A 20,176-nucleotide genomic window follows, 5' to 3' on the forward strand; every position below is an offset into this window, starting at 1 on the left:
CCGGTCGGTCGGGGAGAGCGGGGCCCCGCCCGGGCTCGCCGCCCTCCCCGCGGCGCTCCGCCTGGCCGGGGAGAGCGGGGCTGCGGCCGGGCTTGGCGCCCTCCCCTGCCGCGCTCCCCGCTGGGGGGTGGGGGGCGGCTTTTTTGCCTGGGGCGGCAAAAAAGCCAGAGCCGGCCCTGCCTCCAGTTGAGTAGCACCTTCCTCCAGAAATAATGCCATGGACTTCATATAGTATAAAGCATCATTCAGTGTGAATAGGGGTATCAGAATCTGGCTCAATGAGACTACTTTGGGATAAGGTATTACTCAACATGAGTAAGGGTCATCAGCCCTAGAAGTACTAATTTAGCAGATGTTCTGGCGGTAGGAAAGATAAAATGTACCCTAATAATGTGGTCACAGAAAAAGAAAACAATTTTTTAAAACCCCCAACAGTTTAATTTAAAAAATAATTCTATAATACCAAGATGAATGTTTCCCAGTGGTTACTTTTACTGCTGACTGCATTAATACACAGGGCTCAGACATACTAGCAAACTAAACTGTCTCAGAAGGAGATTTCACTTATCTTTTGTCTCTCTCTTGTAGCTTGTGACTTGTCTTATGGTTTTGTAACGATTTAGTTCCAAGATTACTGGAACTTTATGGAAAGTGATTCAAGATTGAATTTAGACACAAGGTATATATGGTAAATTATGGTAGTTGAACATTTGGCATGTGTTAAATTGGTGGCATGTTGTAGACTGGAGGAAATTCAGAGGAAATTGTTGCTGCAGCCTGAGGTTGGTATTTAGATTTTAAATCAGTCTGGACTCTTATTCTGAATGTCAACACAAAGCTGTATTGACAGTGGAGCTGGTTGTGAGAAACAGGTCACTTTGAAAGTCAGGAGGCTTGTTCGACCTGAAAGTGCAGTAAAAAAATGCTGCTGAATCCATGACAAAAGCAAAGAGTTACACCATTCACATTTACATGTATCTGTTCATGTGCAGCCAGAGACGAAGGACTGACATAAAATGCAATATCGGGATTGCCTTCTGAAATGTAAATTACAAGCAGCATTGTGTGGTATTATTGTAGTTTCTCCCATTACAAGGATACATGTATAGAGTCTCATCTCAATGCATTCTTTTGAGTGCACCCTGAACACGTGTTAGATCCAGGCTTGAATTCATAAGCCTCCCTTTTCAACAGAAATTTGTACCATCTAAACAAATCCTATGTTACTTTTTGTGTGTTTAATTAAAAAGCCGTTCATTTTAAAGCTCCTGTGTATTTTCAAACAGGGACTTTAATCCTTTCAGTTAGAAGCTAATGAAATCCTCCCAGGCAATAGGCAGTCTTATATGATATAGGAGGACAGATTAAGACCTCTTTGGAGGAAGTAACCTTAAATATTCCTTTATATTAAATAAATAAATGGTCTTTTTTGTAATTACAGTGCCTCTTTGTAGGTTCAGCATTGGATCTAAAGATGTGCTGGCACACAAGCAGTTACGCAGAAAATATTCCAAACGTTTTACAGTGTGTTCCAGTCCAATTCACCGATAACTCCCACAATAATTGAAGTCAGAGAATTGCTATTCAAATGCAAATGAACCAAACCATAAAATTGTGAGGGGTGGAGGGTTTTCTTAAGGCTCCAGAGCCCCATTACTTATTAATAGTCATCTTTTGTACAGGGCTAATGGTGTCTGAGATATGTTACAAATGTTGGATAGGGTCCCTGGTTTGAAGATTTTATAAGCGCTTACAATCTAATTATGTCAGTTTGCTTCACAGTGGGAATTGCAAGTAATGTAAATTTTTGCAGCAGGAACACCCACAGAGATGAGCTGAGGGAGTGGCCAGTTTTGGTTTTGCATAACAAATACCAGGCGAGGTTTGAGTCCAGGTTCCATTTAATCTGAACCAGCAAAGTTCAAAGATTCTCACTTGTTATGTCTCCCTAGGGCAGTGGCTCTCAACTTTTCCAGACTACTGTACCCCTTTCAGGAGACTGATTTGTCTCAGGTACCCCCAAGTTTCACCTCACTTAACAACTACTTGCTTACAACATCAAACATAAAAATACAAGAGTCACAGCACACTATTACAGAAATATTGCTTACTTTCTCATTTTTACCATATAATTATAAATCAATTGGAAATATAAATATTATACTTACATTTCAGTGTATAGTATATAGAGCACTATAAACAAGTTATTGTCTGTATGAAATTTTAGTTTGTACTGTCCTTGCTAGTGCTTTTGATGTAGCCTGTTGTAAAATAGCCAAATATCTATTCTAGATGAGTTGATGTACCCCCTGGAAGACCTCTGCGTACCCTCAGGGGTACATGTGCCCCTGGTTGAGAACCACTGCCCTAAGCGACACACCATAGTGGTTTGGGCGGTGCAGAAACAATACCAGGGTTGGTTTGGATTTTGATACATTTTATGTCAGTGTGTGGAAGGTACTCAGAAAAACTGTGACCCCTCGGAATATTAAATAAGACATTATTACTGACATCTCAGAATTAATACACTTTTAATTTGGTTTGAATATGCGCTTAGAAGTTATCTACATTGAGCCTACAGTGTAAGCCTGTTGACTTTCAGAGAGTTCCACCAGGGATGCAGTTTTGGTCCTTTGCAATTGGTAAAGGTTTCAAAAGAAAGATGAGGGTCTACAATAACTGAAAGGTTATAATCATCTGTATCTGTCAGATATGGAGAATTACTGGAGATGTCACTTGGGGACCTCCACAGCAGGAAATCTTATGAACTTTCCCCTTTTAACAATGGATTGTGGAAAATGATCTTCATTTCCAATTAAAATTGTAGCTTTCAAATTGTGATTACTGCAACACTTGAAAAGAACATTAGACTTGAACTATATGTTTTCCTGAATGATGGTTAATTGCTTGTTAATGACTCACAGCTCCAAGACATTAGAAATCCACTGCTAAGTTAAAAAAAAATGTAGCCATTTGTTGTTTTAGAATTTTGCATATCCCTAAAAGATTATGGTGAAGATTTTCAGAAGTTGCCTGTGGGGTTTGGACACTATCTTCTTTATTGACTATTAACATAAAACATCAGTCTAATTATCATTTGTGTCAATGCAAATTCTGCGATTACCAGTATCCCAAAACATCCAAAAATTCCCCTACAACACTTGCTAAAGCCAGTTAAAAAGAAAAATATATTTACCATATAACCCAAGGTTATCTCCTAAATTATCTCACTTCACTCATATTTTACTAAGCCTTACTGTTATCAAGCCAAAATTTTGGCCCAAAAACCTATTCTTTACTTACTTTTCAGCACATTTCTTTTTAACTTAAGCAAGCATGATCTCTCTAGGCTGCACTAGGACTTAAGGGTTAAAATGTAATGAGTTTTAAGATGCATTGTTAAATGGCCCTAAGGACAAGAATGTATTTTCTTGGGAACTTATTTCCTATAACACAAAATAAATAAGCACCAGTTGGAGTTGTGTGGCAAAAAATACACTGGGTAGAATCAGTCAGGTGGGAAGGCCCAGCACTTATCCAGAAATATGAGTACATGGGTAAGGGATTGATTGACAAAGTATGTTTGACCCAGCAATCAATAGCCCTCCTAAGATCTAGAGGATTCTCATCCAGCTCCTGCTGACCACTTCACTTTTGGAATGACTGGATGTCCTAAAGCAAACAGAGCTACAATGGCTCACCAGCTACCCTCTCAGACACTGAAGCAACCAAAGTCTGTGCAGCCTTCTTAGAAAAGTATGGTCACACTGAGCCAACACACTGATCTGCAAGCTGTATTGACCTTCCACATCACCTCAGCTTCCACCCTAACTCCCTGTCACCTATGTATGTCTATAGAGTGTTTAGCTTTTGGTTAGGCCATACTACTGATATTCACTCACTGAGGATAGAATCAGGATCAGTCATGTTCCAATAGAACGTGCATCCAGCAAAATTTCCTCAGGGATCTAGTAAAAAATTCAGTTTGCATGAACATCCAGAATGTAGATGCCATCTAAACCTTTTCAGAACATACAAAATGTGTAAAAACAACAAGGAGTCCTTGTGGCACCTTAGAGACTAACACATTTATTTGGACATAAGCTTTCGTGGGCTAGAACCCACTTCATCAGATGCATGGAGTGGAAAATACAGTAGCAGGTATAAATACACAGCACATGAAAAGATGGGAGTTGCCTTACCAAGTGGGAGGTCAGTCTAACGAGACAATTCAAATAACAGTAGGATACCAAGCGAGGAAAAATCAACAAAAAAACTTCAAAAACAGACTCCAATGAGAAACTGCAGAACTGGAATTAATTTGCAAACTGGACACCATCAAATTAGGCCTGAATAAAGACTGGGAGTGGATGAGTCACTACAAGAACTAAAAAAAACTAATTTTCCCATGCTAATTTGCCCCTAATATTACTCTCACCTTCTTGTTAACTGTTTGAAATGAGCCACCCTTATTACCACTACAAAAGTGAATTTTCATCCTGTTGATAATAGCCCACTTTAATTGATTTGTCTCGACCCACTACGGGGTAAGGCAACTCCCATCTTTTCATGTACTGCTATATATATCTTCCTACTGTATTTTCCACTCTATGCATCTGATGAAGTGGGTTTTAGCCCACGAAAGCTTATGCCCAAATAAATTTGTTAGTCTATAAGGTGCCACAAGGACTCCTTGTTGTTTTCACTTTTGTAGTGGTAATGAGAGTGGCCCATTTCAAACAGTTGACAAGAAGGTGTGAGTAACAGTAGGGGGAAATTAGTATGGGGGAAATTAGGTTTTGTTATGAACCAACCACTTCTCAGTCTTTATTCAGGCCTAATTTGATGATGTCCAGTTTGCAAATTAATTCCAGTTCTGCAGTTTCACGTTGGAGTCTGTTTTTGAAGTTTTTTTGTTGAAGAATTGCCACTTTTAGGTCTGTTATTGAGTGACCAGGGAGGTTGAAGTGTTCTGCTACTGGTTTTTGAATGTTATAATTCCTGATATCAGATTTGTGTCCATTTATTCTTTTGCGTAGAGACTGTCTGGTTTGGCCAATGTACATGGCAGAGGGGCATTGCTGGCACATGATGTCATATATCACACTGGTAGATGTGCAGGTGAATGAGCCCCTGATGGTGTGGCTGTGTGGTTAGGTCCTCTGATGGTGTCCCTTGAATAGATATTTGGACAGAGTTGGCACTGGGGTTTGTTTCAGGGTTTGGTTCCTGGGTTGGTGTTTTTGTTATGTGGTGTGTAGCTGCTGGTGAGTATTTGCTTCAGGTTGGGGGGCTGTCTGTAAGCGAGGACTGGCCTGTCTCCCAAGGTCTGTGAGACTGAGGGATCATCCTTCAGGATAGGTTGTAGATCCTTGATGATGCGCTAGAGAGGTTTTAGTTGGGGGCTGTAGGTGACCGCTAGTGGCATTCTGTTACTTTCTTTGTTGGGCCTGTCTTGTAGTAGGTGACTTCTGGGTACCCTTCTGGCTCTGTCAATCTGTTTCTTCACATCATGAGGTAGGATCCTCTGTTCTGAAGACCTGCCATTTCCCCTTCTCCTGTACCATTTCCTAGAGACACTGTGAACCCTCATCCCTTCATCAAAAGGAAACCTTCAATCCTCTGTTGGGGCCTTAGCTGCTGATATCCATTTTCTGGATGGGACATCGTCGTGAATGGGGGGAAGGCCTCAAGCTCTCTGTTCATTCCCTCCTCCCTCCAGTGGCAGTGTTCAGCCTGGCCATTGGGCACAGCACCAGCATCTCTGCTGCTCTACTCAAATCATGTGCCATTCTGGGCCATCCGCATTACTTACTCCCCAGAGTACACGGTGCACATCTGAACCCCTAGAGTCCACAAAATTGTAATGACTTCAGGCAGTCATTAACAAGAAAGCCTCAGTGTCTTGCCTATTTTAAATATACACAGAAAACCCAGATCCTATGATCCCAACTTCAGTTAGAGTTTGGCCCAGAGTTTGTAAACCCTTTTGGATCCTTTAGGATGAAAGAGGCTATTATAAATATAAGACAATATAATTGATTATTATTATTTATTATGATTGTTATTGTTAAAATATTTTACCAGGGAAGCCTTACATATCACATACAATTTTTAAGACAGTTTCGGATGAGAGGTAGTTCACAGCCAGCAACATTTATTGCTAATGGACTCTCATCATGAATTCATGACAGGGAACTCATGCCTGATTGATTTTTCTTTCAGTATGTTATCAAGGGAAGTAGTAAACCTAATTTAGCTGGATTTGTAAAATGTTCTGATTCTGATAGGATTATAAGAATATTGTGCATTTATGCTGCAAGTTGTCACACCTGTAAGTCATTAATTCCTGGTATTGCAGTCTGTTGCAAGATAGAAATGTAATAGATAATCCAACTGTGTAATAGAGTTTAAAGGTGTAACTATAAGAAGCTTCTTTAATCCTTAAAGTCCATTTGCTCATAATAAACTAAGGATTAGCTGAAGTAATTATTATCAGATTCTGAAGCTTAAAAGTGTAAAAGTAATTCTACTTTAATAATGATTTGTAGCCATGTAGTTCAATAAAGAAATTATTTACTGTATGTTCAAGCAGGTGAATGAAAAGACAGATTATAATTAGGGTTTTGATATGGCACAGGGAGTTTGAGAATATAGTTAAGGTGGTTAAAATAAAGTTTTTACATGTAGTTCAAGACAAGAGTGTATATCTGAATAATGTTTTGTGCCTTAGTCGAAGTACATAATTGTAATGGTGAAGGAAAAGTCAATATATCTCCACTTGATTAATAGCACCAAAATAGATAATTATTTATATCCAGCTTTCTGTAGATTTCCCAACCACCTTGATGTTAAATTCACAGGCATTTCATTGTGATATTGTTAAGACTACTACAGTCAATTCCTGACTCGGCTGCTGCATGTTTGTTTTGTAATTCTTTGAGTTTGTTTTTTAAAAATGCAGCTATATACTTAAGTTCTGATCTATAACTTCTGCTTCTAGTTGCTATCACAATACAAATACTAAAGAATAATAATAATAGGTTGCTTTAAAAAATATCATGTTACCCCTCTTCTAATCTCCTTCTGTTGTGTACCAAGTCTTTTAATTTTACTGAAAGAACCAATCACATAGTGGTTATGCATCCAAAATTCCAACTGAGGTCATTTGGATTTTTGACTGTGTACTAATTTTTGTATTGACTCCTAAAATTCAGAAATAGCCCGGTCCCCTCGATACACAATAAAAGTTAACAATTCTAGTGTGTTTAGCATGCCACGATATAAGGAATTTTCAGGCTTGAGGATATTCTGGTGAAGAATTATTAGATTTCTGATGCAGCAAGGCTGCAGGCCTCAAAGTATTAAGGACTTGATCTAGCAAAACTGAAGTTGAAGGACAGATTCCAGTTGATTTCCTTGGGAGTTGGACCTGAGCCTAAGCTGCTGAATGTCTTATCTTGGCATTCACTGGATCTTATGTAAAACGTACATTGTGTTATTCAAAGATTGTCTTTGCTTTGATTATTCCAAAGTCATGGTCTAAAGTGTAGAGGAACTCTGTCCAAAACATTTATATCTCCCATGTCACCATGAATCTGTTCTGAAATACAATTTACTGTTAGATTGTCACTGCATTAGAGCAGATAAGAGATTTTAAGTCATCATCCTGAAATACTTGTCAGAGATGAACAGATACGGAGGGAACAGCAGACTTACGAGACATATTGAAGGTGAGAACAAGGAGCTAGACTTTGATGCAGTGGTAAAAGTGGAGGTAGTAGAATGAGCCAAAGATGTCGTAGGTGGGCGACGTGATCAAAATGACTGGCAAGGAAGACTATCTTACCAGCTTCGTTTTGAATTAACTAGAGGTAGCAATGTGGTTGTTGTGGAGACCAGAGAGAAAAAGTTTACAGTAATTAAAACAAAAAATGATGATGACTTGGATAAGTGTTTCAGCTGTATGGAAAGCGAGAAAAGAACAGGTCTTTTAAATGTTATGTAGGAAGAAGCAACAAGATTTGGACATGGCATAGAAGTATGGGGTGAGGGAGCTGGGAAAGTCAAAGATGACCCCTACCCCAACCATTACAAGCCTGAGTGACAATGAGCAAGTTAGTGTTATCAGCAGTGACAGAGGATGAGGAAACTATAAAGGAACCATGGTAAGTTTAAAATGACATTTAGGTATCCAGGAGGTCAGATGTATTTAATCGGAGAAGCACCAAGAAAGGTAAAATTTTAATCAGGTTGAAATTCCTGGGGTCTTTTGTTGCAGAGTGTACTTTTCTTTTATAAAAACAATTAGCAGAAAGAAAAATGCAGCCAGTAAATGACGGTTCTGAAAATTCTGCTTGAGAGTACTGCCTTTTGGAACTGAGTATATATCAAAACACAGTAATTACTGCTCAAGGAAGGATGAACTTTTGTTCAGTGGAGAAAAATCATCAGATGATTCACATTAATGATATTCTTAATTTTTGCAAATTAAAAGAAAGCAAAAGGAATATGTGTTTAAAAAAAAAAAGAAAAAAAGATTACCCTAACGGGCATAAAAAGATTATTCTAATTTTTTCCTCATCTAATGGTTTTGTATCTGTACTTAATTATATATTTAAACCACTTAGGAATAAAGTACATAGAATTAAAAACCTAAAATTTATACTAATGGAGTTATTGCACAAGATATCAGTTTGTACTTTTGTTCGCACCATCGGTTAATTTATTTATTTACTCTGAGATGAGTTTTGTTAATTCGGGTTATGCACCAATAACATTAATAATGCTCCCAGGACTGACTTTCTAAGTACTGTTAAATTAATACACTTTCTGAGTACCAAACTAAAATATATGTTAAACAAAAGATCCTCTGAAATAACATCCTGAACCCTCGGGAAGGAGGTCCTTGAAGAATTCCACCTGGATTTCAACAATTTCCATCCCACTATCAACCTCAGCCTGGACCAGTCCACACAAGAGATCCACTTCCTGGACACTACAGTGCAAATAAGTGATGGTCACATAAACACCACCATATACCAGAAACCTACTGACCGCTATACTTACCTACATGCCTCCAGCTTTCATCCAGGACACACCACATGATCCATTGTCTACAGCCCAGCCCTATAATACAACCGCATTTGCTCTAATCCCTCAGACAGAGACAAACACCTACAAGATCTCTATCAATACTCACCTGGGGAAGTGAGGAAACAGATTGACAGAGTGAGACGGGTAACCAGAAGTCACCTACTACAGGACAGGCCCAACAAGGAAAATAACAGAACACCGCTGGCCATCACGTACAGCCCCCAGCTAAAACCTCTCCAGCGCATCATCAATGATGTACAACCGATCCTGGAAAACAGTCCCCCACTCTCATAGGCCTTGGGAGGCAGGCCAGTCCTCACTTACAGACAGCCCCCCAACCTGAAGCAAATACTCACCAGCAACTACACACCACACCACAGAAACACTAACCCAGGAACCAATCCCTGTAACAAACCCCGTTGCTTTCTCTGTCCCCATATCTACTTTAGCGACACCAACATAGGACCCAACCACACCAGCCACACCATCAGGGGCTCATTCACCAGCGCATCTACTAATGTGATATATGCCATCATGTGCCAGCAATGCCCCTCTGCCATGTACATTGGCCAAACCAGACAGTCTCTACGTAAAAGGATAAATGGACACTAATCAGACATCAGGAATAGTAAATTACAAAAGCCAGTAGGAGAACACTTCAATCTCCCTGGACATTCAATAAGAGATTTAAAAGTAGCCATTCTTCAACAAAAAAAACCCTTCAAAAACAGACTTCAAAGAGAAACCGCAGAGCTACAATTCATTTGCAAACTTACCACCATTAATTTGGGCTTGAATAGGGACTGGGAGTGGCTGGCTCACTACAAAAGCAATTTTCCCTCTCTTGATATTGACACCTCTTCATCAGTTATTGGGAGTGGACCACATCCACCCTGACTGAACTGGCCTTCAACATTGGTTCTCCAGTTGTAAGGTAACTCCCTTCTCTTCATGTGCCAATATATATTTATGCCTGTATCTGTAATTTTCACGCCATGCATCTGAAGAAGTGAGTTTTTTACCCACGAAAGCTTATGCCCAAATAAATCTGTTAGTCTTTAAGGTGCCACTGGACTCCTCATTGTTATCCTGTTAAAGAGCAGACCTGTGACAGATAAAAACTAATAATGCAAGATTATCAATTGTAGCAGCTTTAACTATATTTTATTTTCTGGAATATAGTTCTGTACGTGACTAGTAGTAATTATGTACTTCAGGATGCTTGGTAATATTATTGTGTCAACTGATAGAGATTTAAATGGGCTGGTTCATAAAGACCACTGGGGCCAGCTCCTCAACTGATATTAGTTGATGGAGCTACATCAATTTACACTAGTTGAGGGGCTGCCCCTGTGCTTTGTTTTGTTTGAATCTGGCATATAAGATCAGTTGACATGTCCCCTGATTTATTGATGAGGGTCTGAAGACAAGGCCCTGTCGTGTGGAATTCACTTCAACCAGCAGTTCATCAGAGCCTGAATTTGTTGACCTTCAGGTCATGGCACAAAGCCTTCCTGTTCTCCTAACCAACGGAGGAAAGGGGCCAGGATGAGTAGATGGGTTGGAGTGGTGGGAAAGCTTTAGGAGGGTCTCTGTTTTTTGGACATTGTGTCCTAATTGTCATTTGTACTTGTTAGAGATATGCCACTTTAAACCAAAATACTGATGAGACACATTTTAGATAGATACTTAACTCTGAAAAAGTCAAGTAGTACAGACTGAAGGTCTCAAGTTCAATCCACAAAGATGATCACAGTGTCTCTGTTCATGAAGCCAAGCAGTGTTACATCCCTGTCACACATTCTGCTCCTAATTTCCTAAACAGGATTAGCTAGGCAATACCACTGTTGCATTTGAATGTGCTACACTGTTATTTGTTGAGCATTATTCTGTCAAATGGAATTTACACTTTAAGGAGATGTTCTGTAACCTGTCCGATTATCTCAAAACTCTAGTTAAATATTTTGCAAAATTCTTGCTCCATGTATAGATTAATAGAAATCAGAGATGGAAAAGACATATTAGGTCATTTAGACCCTCTGCTGCTGGGGCAGGGTTGTTTCCTACAATATACTTTTTCAGCGCTTTATCCAGTTTTCTCTTAGGCCATGTCTTCACTGCATGCTAACGACAGGTTCAGCAATTGCAGGCTATTCAGTGTATGGTAGCCAAACCCACTTCAGCATGACCATATGTTGATATAAGCATGCTGCTGTCATGCCCCATGTCCACACCAGCACTGTATCTGGTCATGATAAACAATACAATTATCTGGGTGTGTATCCCGAGATACATTGCACCACAACTCACTACACTATTCTGTGCTCACAATTGCAGGGTGTTATGGGGCAACATGCCTGTCCACTCTGGGGATTGTGGGAAGAAATAGCCTGGGCCCAGGAAGTTCATTTCCTGGCAGGACCCAAGTTGGTGTGGTGCTGTGCTATTCTGTGCCAGAGGTCTGAATCCTACTCACCTTTATAACCAACAGCTGCTGGTTTTTTTATGGAGGCAATGTTTCTTTTTCATGCCTTTGCTGAAGCTGCTGCCAAGAGACCATGGCGGGTGTTTCTGAGACTATTTTTGGCCCAGAGAAGACACAGGCAGGAGCTTACAATCAGAACAACAACAAAAGAACAGGACCATGAAGTGATAGAGTGGAATGAGTGGATGCTGCTTTTTAGGGGAGATCCCCTTCGCATACGGGCGCACGCACACACACATGCTGCTAGACTAGGACCACAAGCACGTATTGTTAGGGCCACATTGTGATGCAAACATGGGAAACCAGCAGTGAGTCCAGGACTTCCACATGAGCTGTATAAGGAGCTTGCTCCTGCCCTTGAGAGGAAGAACACCCAGATGAAAGGTCCTATAATGGTCCAGAAGCGTGTTGCTATTGTGCTGTGGATGCTGGCAACACCAGACTTATAGATCTGTTGGTAATCAGTTCGGAGTCAGCAAAGCCATGGTGCAGGGGACTGGACTAGATGACCTCTTGAGGTCCCTTCCAGTTATATGATTCTGTGTTGGCACAGCAATCATGGAAGTATGCCAAACAATTAATGCTGTGCTGTTCTACCCCCCCCCCTCCTCCCCAGGTTGTAAAAATTGGAAATATTCCTGAAATAATTGCAGGGTTTGAATGGATGGTGTTCCTGAACTGTGCAGGTGTGACTGATGGCATATCTCTAGCCTATGCATGCCATTTCAAACAAGCGAGTACATTAACAGGAAAGGATACTACTCCATCATTACACAGGCCTTGTGGACCACCATGGCATATTGATGGACACCAACATTGAATTGAGTGCATGATGCCAGGGTGTTCCAGAAATCTGGCTTGTGTCAATGTGGGCAAGCTGGTACATTGTTCCCCCCCAACAGTCGTGCTGTGATTTTTAGGTAAACTGCTGCCATAGTTGATAAATGTTTATCTTGATAGGCACCAAATTGGACAAGAGGCAGTTTAACTACATGCTGAGCACGTGCAGAATCATGGTGGAATGTGCCTTTGACTGACTGAAATCAAGAGGGTGCTGCTTACTGTCTTGTTTGGACAGTTACCACCACACACGTAAAGCACACAAGATATCCCAATCACTGTATATGAGATTAAATGGATTGCCAACAATGATGCTTTGTGGTCTGCTTACAGACAACTACCAAATGCAACTATTAGTGGTCCTGGGTCTGTTAAAAACAAAAGCCATGATTGATGCCTTGTACACTTGCATTCACAACCTGCAGAAGGTTTACACAGGGGTTGTTGATTAACGGTGTTGTATAGCGAATTGAGCTGTTGCCTGGAGATCATATGTAGTGTTTATGCACACATTAAAGAAATAAAGATTCCTTCTTCTTTACCTTTATTGACATTCAAATTGGAGAAGGTATAGAGTGCAGCTGATATTGCTGATGCTGTGAGGATCCATGAGTGGCTGGATGGTGAATGGCTCATTGGCTGGCTCTCTGTCATTGTTGGGCATGAGTTGTAGGGCATGGCAATGTTGAGGCAAATCCATGGGAACCAGAACATGTCCCTGTGAAATTCAATCTCTCATTCCCTCTGCTCAAGATCATGGTGTAGATATTCATCCAGAAACTTTTCCTCTGCCACTTTGTCCTGCTCTCCATCACTTTTCCTCTGACTCCATGTGTTTTTCTGATCAAATGGAGCATTCTTCATGCATTTCCATTACTAAGTCCCCTCTGGTCCTCCATTGTTTGGACATCAAATTCTGAAGTCTTTCACTGACATTGAGTGGTCTCCTAGTTGGCTTCCCATCCCTGGAAGACTCTGCGAGTACATTTACACTGCAGTAAAAGACCTATGACACAGCCGCAGCTGGTCCAGCTCAGCTGACTCAGGCTCATGGGATTCGGGCAACTTGGGTGTACAACTGCAATGTAGATGTTTGTGATCAGTGTAGACCCCATGAGGGGGGTGGGTCTAGCACCAGCCCTAACATCTATTTTTAGTCCAACAGCCCTAGCCAATTGACTCAGACTCTGAGACTCAGTGTTATGAGGTTTTATTTGTAGTTTTGATATATCATTCTACTGTCTCACTTAATCCAGACAGACACAGGGGGGAAAATTGCAAGTATTTATAACTCCCTGAAATTTCATACTCCTTATACATGGCCACAACTAAAATGTAGCAAATGTTTTCACAAGGAATACCATTCTCTTTGGTCATGCAAAAGAGATGGAGTTTCTACCCTTTCCTTGGGACTATTCACCAAAGCAATAGATTTCCTTGATACTCAGTTTAAATATTCTCTTTCTTAATTTCTTCCCATAAATCCTACTTTTACTTCACTGACTTCAGTGCCAAAGTAAGGACTGAGTAAAAACAGAGTAAGGATCTCAAGATTTTACTCACTTTGCATCTTTTCTATGATCAAAAATTTGCTCCTGTATTAAAAAGCCTTTGAAAGAGAGATTTAGGTTTTACATTACATTAATCAGCTCATACTAAGCAGCATTTATCTGAAAATGTACCATTTAACTGAATATTAAAGACTGCACAATTTTTATCTTTATAACATAATTTTATTGTAGATTCATATTTTATATATTTTTTAATGCATGCTGTTGCATATGCAAAATTCATGTGCATTTGTATGTCTAAATTAATAAAATTGCCATTTTTAATTATTTTTTTATTTTTGTGCTGTAATATCAGTTGCATACATAACTGACTATTTGGATGAGTAAATGGGCATTTGTGAATGAATTACATTGACTGCAATTGTGGTAATTATGTATGCAAATAAATATTGCACAAAAATACACAAACGTTGTCTGCCAGATTGTGTGCACACACACATTTTTAGGTGTTTATAAATCTGACCCGTAATACATTACAACTGAAATAAGAGATTTGTAAGTTGTAATGGTGGTAGCAGGTTAACAGGTATATTAGTCTTTCATTAAGACATCACAGTGTGTTAAAAATTCCTCCTCCTATTATATTCATTGCTACTCTGAAAAGGACAAAGTAATAAAAGTGAATCACCACAATAATTATGGTCGGTGCATTAGCTCTGTAAATTCATGTTCAGAAGCTGCCTTGCTGAAAAACTCCTACAGGAAAGTTTCCTAATGTACGTTTGTTTGTTTTTATGGTCAGTACCAAAAAATAGCTATTTTACTGAAAAACATGTGTACAGCCTTCTGATGGTGATGCTCATGTATGGCTCATTCTCAGTGGGAAAGTACATCATTTAGATGTGTGCTGAATCCGTAATGCCAGCCCACGTAAATACACACAATGGAAGTTTCAAGATCTCACAATCATGTGTTTCAAGACAGCTGTGGCACCTCTGTGAATTGGTCAGACTGGCTGCTTTTATTTATCATTTATTTTCAATAACAAAAATCATATGTGAACATAGGCCAGAAATTTTCAGTTCACGTTAGTGATGGGGAAGGGGACACTTGAATGAGGACACTCACTCATTTGTATGGAGTGACTGATAAAGAAAACTTTATCACAACAATCCAAGGAAACTCTAAAACTTAAGTTTGCCTACGATGTCCGTTCTACATTTTTTCTTTCACTGGTACACTTGCCAAGATGATTCACCTGGTTGGTGTGAAGACCACATTTGCACCTCCTTCTGTTTGCCAGGTTCAGTTTTCATAAACTTTCAAAATCTGAATACCGAATCTAAGCTGAACCTCTTTTGGTACGGAAGTGTAGTTACAAATATCACAGGAATAATAATAATTGGCATTTAATAGCAACTTTCATCCAAAAATCTCATTATATTTTACAGACACTGATTAAGTCTCACATCCCCCATTAGGACGTAGTTGTGACAGATATTGCAACCGCATGCAACACCTCTGGGTTATGTATCACTGTGGGCTAGCGACTGTCTGCAACTCCTGGGGGGAGGGTTATCTCAGCTCCTACAGGAACCAGAAACAATGCGGGGGGTGAGGGGTGATTAAGGTGAATCACTTAGGTTGTAAATACCTCCAGAGATGTATCACTCCGTGGGATGGTTTGTGTATGCTGGTTCAAACTGAGTTTTCCAGAGACCATCAGACAAAGAAAGTGTCAGGAATCAAGGCCTGTTGCAGAGCCAGTCTCCAGGCATCTAACAATTGCAGCTGGCTTGTAGTAGGCTGCCTGGTTGGCTATGCTGCCTGAATGGTTGGAAAAGTCAGCACACTGGCTCTTAAGCCCAGCATCTGCAGCAGTTCAGTTGAGTGGCTGCTAAAAGCATTTGCCAGTGGCTGTGATAGCTCCTGCCCTGTTCCAGCCTTGCCTTACTCTGGGTAACCTGGTTCTGACCCTGGGCTCCATCTCCTGACTCTGGCTGTGGCTCTTGGCTCTGTCATCTGGCTCCAGTGCCGACCTGGGCTCCGATTCCTGGGTACTGAATCTTGTTCTGATCATTAGACCTGATTCCTGCTCTGCCCACTAGGCATGATTGCCCAGGTCCCAGTCACATGACAGAAAGAGCTTTTGCTATAAAAAAGACTGAACTGACTCAGGGCCTCCTTTCTGATCCAACAAGCGGACAGGACCTTCTATCCAAGGAGAGCCCCAACCCTTGTGTGAGGGTTGGAATACTGGCTTACTAGGGCCCCTTAAGACTGATGGGTGATTCCTGGGATATTCAGTGTGTGTTTACATTTGTTTATTGTTTTTATTATGTTTTCTCTGTAATGTTTTTACCTTTTAAGAACATATCTGCTAGTTTAGCTGTGTGACTTGTGGCTTGTGACTGCTGGCAATACACTGATCATAGCCCTCGGAGAGAAAACAAAGCACAAGCACTGGTCTTTAGGCAGACTGGCTCTCTGTGGATATCCCAGTGTAAGGCAGGAAGTTGTGAAGCCTTAAAACTCCCCCTCTTAGAAGGGAGTGGGACAAAGTTCCCTGCCCAGAGACAGGTGATGACTAGAGACCTGACTGGGCACTCCTGGCGTGGACCACAGAGCAGGGAGTAAAGGTGCAGTTACCCTGAAAATGTGACAATACATTCAGGATCCATCTTCATTTTAAGATGGGAGAACTGAGGTACAGAAAGGTTAAGCAACTTTCTCAAGGATGCGAGAGAGCCAAGAGTAGTACCCAGATTTATAGAACCATAAATTGTAACAAAGAAAATAGTGTTTTCCTTTCTCTTTTTTTTAACTGAATGCAATTCCCTAGGAAATGCTGCTTAAGTGTGAGGCAGGCCCCATTGTAGGTATAACTGATCAGTTGGGGGACTAGGGCATGTATCTCAGTGGTTCTCCAGAGACTGTGCTTTTGTTCAAAAAAGAATTAAGGGCCAGATTTTTAAAGGTATTTAGGTGTCTAAAGATACAGATAGGCACCCAGTGGGGATTTTCAGAAGTGCCTGTCTGCATTCGTAGGCACCTAAATACCTTTAAAAATCTGCCTTAATCTCTAGTTGCTGTGGAGAAAACCTTGAAAGTGTCATCTAAGTGTAACCAATGGCAATGATGTCTGCCTGAGTTTGCAGAGAGCCTGAAACATTAAATCTGAGGTGTATGCTGCCCCATTCACTTCAATGGGTACTGCAGATTCAGATGCCAAAGATGAGACTTAAATGTCAACCTTATTTACTGTTTCAGTGTTTACCAAAGCATGCAAGAAAGAAGAGGAAGATTATGAAAATCTGCACAGCCTGCTCTGAGTCACAGTTGTCATAACAGACCACTTATTTTGGGTGGGCCTTGGTTAGGTTAATGGGGAGAGGTGATGTCATTTTCCCTAAGGGAGGCTGTTTTCATAAGTCTGGGAAATGCTGCTCTAAAGTTTAATTGTCATAGATGTTGATGTAATTTTCATCTACATTGATTGCTACAGATAAGCTGTTGGAGGTCCAAATGAAGCCAACAATAAACAGTCGATTTTAATGCTGTACATATCTAGATTGTGTATCTTGTCCATTCATATTCCTATACTTGTACATTAAATCCTACCTATACGTACAGTGCCTTAGCTTGGTCACTCCTCTGACATCTTGATGTCGACCTGTATCTCACTGCCTTTTGCTCTAGATTTCATATTGCAAGTCCATTGGATCCTGAGCCAGACCCCTTTTTCAAAGGTTATTATTTCATGGTGCCCTCTGGTTCAATCCCTGCTTCATTTCACTCTATTTTGCAGTGGATCCTTCACCACAATTTGCTGTACCATGTACTGACTCCTGGAAGACACCTTCATCCCATGTCTCATGTCCTAGTGCAGCATAAGCCCTGTCCTGTTTTAAGGCTTTGCATCACAGAATCTGTCTTAACCCAGCCTCCTGGTTTTCTTCAGAACTGCCCTATCCTTCAGCTCAGTCAGACTTTCCCTCACACACTCAGAGGCTGATTCATTCTCTCACGCAATCTCTGACATCATCCCACTGCAGTAGCGTATCCTCTCTATGTTGGCTAGTCAGTGCCTTTCAGAAATGGTTGGCTATATCCTCCTGAAGTGTGGAACCACTTGTCTGTGCCATCTCTAATATCCCCTTTCTCCCCCCCAACCCCCTTCCCCCCCCAAAAAAAAACTTTTGGAAAGGCTCCACAGCACCACTCTCCCTTTTCTTGACTTCTAGAAAATCTCTTGGACACAGTTTTAATTAAATTAGTTAAGATTCTTTTTTAATTACATTCAAGAGCTCTGTGATACTGGTGACTCATGTAAAGCACAGGCTTATTGATGCTGAATATGTATCCAGAAAGCACACATGATTTTTCAAGAGACTGTTTTTCAAGTAGCACAGATACATTTTTGTTTCCATAACATTTATGCTTTGTGATATGTTTCTGTCCTTCTGTTCTCTTTCTTTTTGCCTTTGGCTCTTTTCCTCTCTTATACAATGTGTATTTTCTCAAGTGGATCTAGAATAACATTTTGATTATGCTGACAAGAACAGCAACACCTCTGTAGATTGTCCTACAGCAAAGGCATGACAGAATAAATTATTATAAATAAATTCTCATTCTATGGTTTCTGCGTATGCAGTGCTTCACTTCCTCTCTCCACAGGGCAAATTCTCTGGCAAACAGCTTCCTCACATGGCATGTCAAGATCTGAAACAGATGCTGACATGACAGATGCAGTTGTTCTCTTGCCTGCTAGAACCTAGAAGTTGAACCCAGGTTCCAAGAGTATGGAAATCTCTCTGTACAAGCCACCAAGGATTAAGAGACAATGTGTTGCCTGTGCTTCATAATATACACTATAAGAGATACTCCTACTGAGCCATTACATAGCACTTTATTATATATCTTCAAGGTGCTGTACTGAAAAGCCAGTGCACGCTACTAATTCCCCATAGAGATAAATACAGTTTTTTAGTTGTAGAATATGGACAGGATGGGTAGCTTTGAAGTAATAGCACTTAGTGGCTTGGTACTTCATTTCCCCATCTGTAAGATGGGGGTAACAATGCTACCTTTCTGTCCCCTTCGTATTGTCCATTTAGACAGTAAGCTCTTTGAGTCAGGGACTGTCTTTTACTGTGTGTATGTACAGACCTAGTGCAATAGGGCCTCAATTTCAGTTGGGGCTTTCAGGCACTGTAAGATGAAAAAATTATATTAATAGTTAATATGATGCATGCTGAACTTTACTGATCAGTCACATGGCTTTTTCTTGCATCCTATTCCCCTCTTTCCATGTGTCCATTGTTTCACTAGACTTTAAGTTCTTTGAGGCAGAGACAGGTCTTCCTACAGTCCTGGTCTACACTGGGGGAGGGGGGGATCGATCTAAGTTACACAAGTTCAGCTATGTGAATAATGTAGCTGAAGTCGACGTACTTAGATCTTCACTACGGTGAGTCGACTGCTGCTGCTCCCCCGTTGACTCTGCCTGCGCCTCTCGCGAGCTGGAGTACAGGAGTTGACGGGAGAGCACTTGGGGATCGATTTATCGCGTCTAAACTACATTCGATAAATCGATTCCCACTGGATTGATCACTGCCCGCCGATCCGGCCGGTAGTGAAGACATACGTGCCCTATCTCTTCTATATGTCCCTTTATATGTCTGCAAAGGGTTATCTCTTAGTGCTCATAGTATGGTTGATACTATATGTATTTTAAGTGTACCAGTTACTGTATTGTAGCAGTTTCTTGGTATATCATTTTTAAGCACTGACAAGTGTGTTCAGTGCTATGCAGCAGCCAAATGAAGATAAAGTCTCCACCCACGGAGCTAACAATCTAAAGGACAAAGATAGATCAGATAGAAACATAGTGGGAGACAACACAGAGAATGGATATAACATATAATAGGGTTTGTTTTTTACATTTGTGGGTATTATGGAAAAATGGAGTTTCCAAAGGGGTTAGAATTAAAAGAACTTTTTAATAGTGTGTGTGTGTGTGTGTGTGTGTGTGTGTGTGTGTGTGTGTGTGAAATAAATAACAATGAAAGCATACTAAACAGAGTAGTAATTATTTGCTTTTTCATCATTTCCAGCTTCACTGTTACAAAAATGTGAATAATTATGCAGTTATTTAATACCTCATCTTTCTTTTTAAAGTATATTTCTAAATCACCTGTCCAAATCTTAATGTTTAACATAAAATCTGTTACAGAATATCCCT

At 40.4% G+C, this 20,176-nt stretch overlaps 1 protein-coding gene across 1 annotated transcript in view; it reads left to right on the top strand.

Annotated features, from left to right (window-relative positions):
* SLC2A9 (solute carrier family 2 member 9) overlaps positions 1-20,176 on the top strand; it is a 160,147-nt gene that overhangs the window by 105,268 nt on the left and 34,703 nt on the right. The gene's annotated exons all lie outside the window — the stretch shown is intronic.

Source organism: Terrapene carolina, unplaced genomic scaffold (genome assembly GCF_002925995.2).
Source record: "Terrapene carolina triunguis isolate 2854851 unplaced genomic scaffold, T_m_triunguis-2.0 Scaffold66, whole genome shotgun sequence".
Taxonomy (NCBI): domain Eukaryota; kingdom Metazoa; phylum Chordata; order Testudines; family Emydidae; genus Terrapene; species Terrapene triunguis.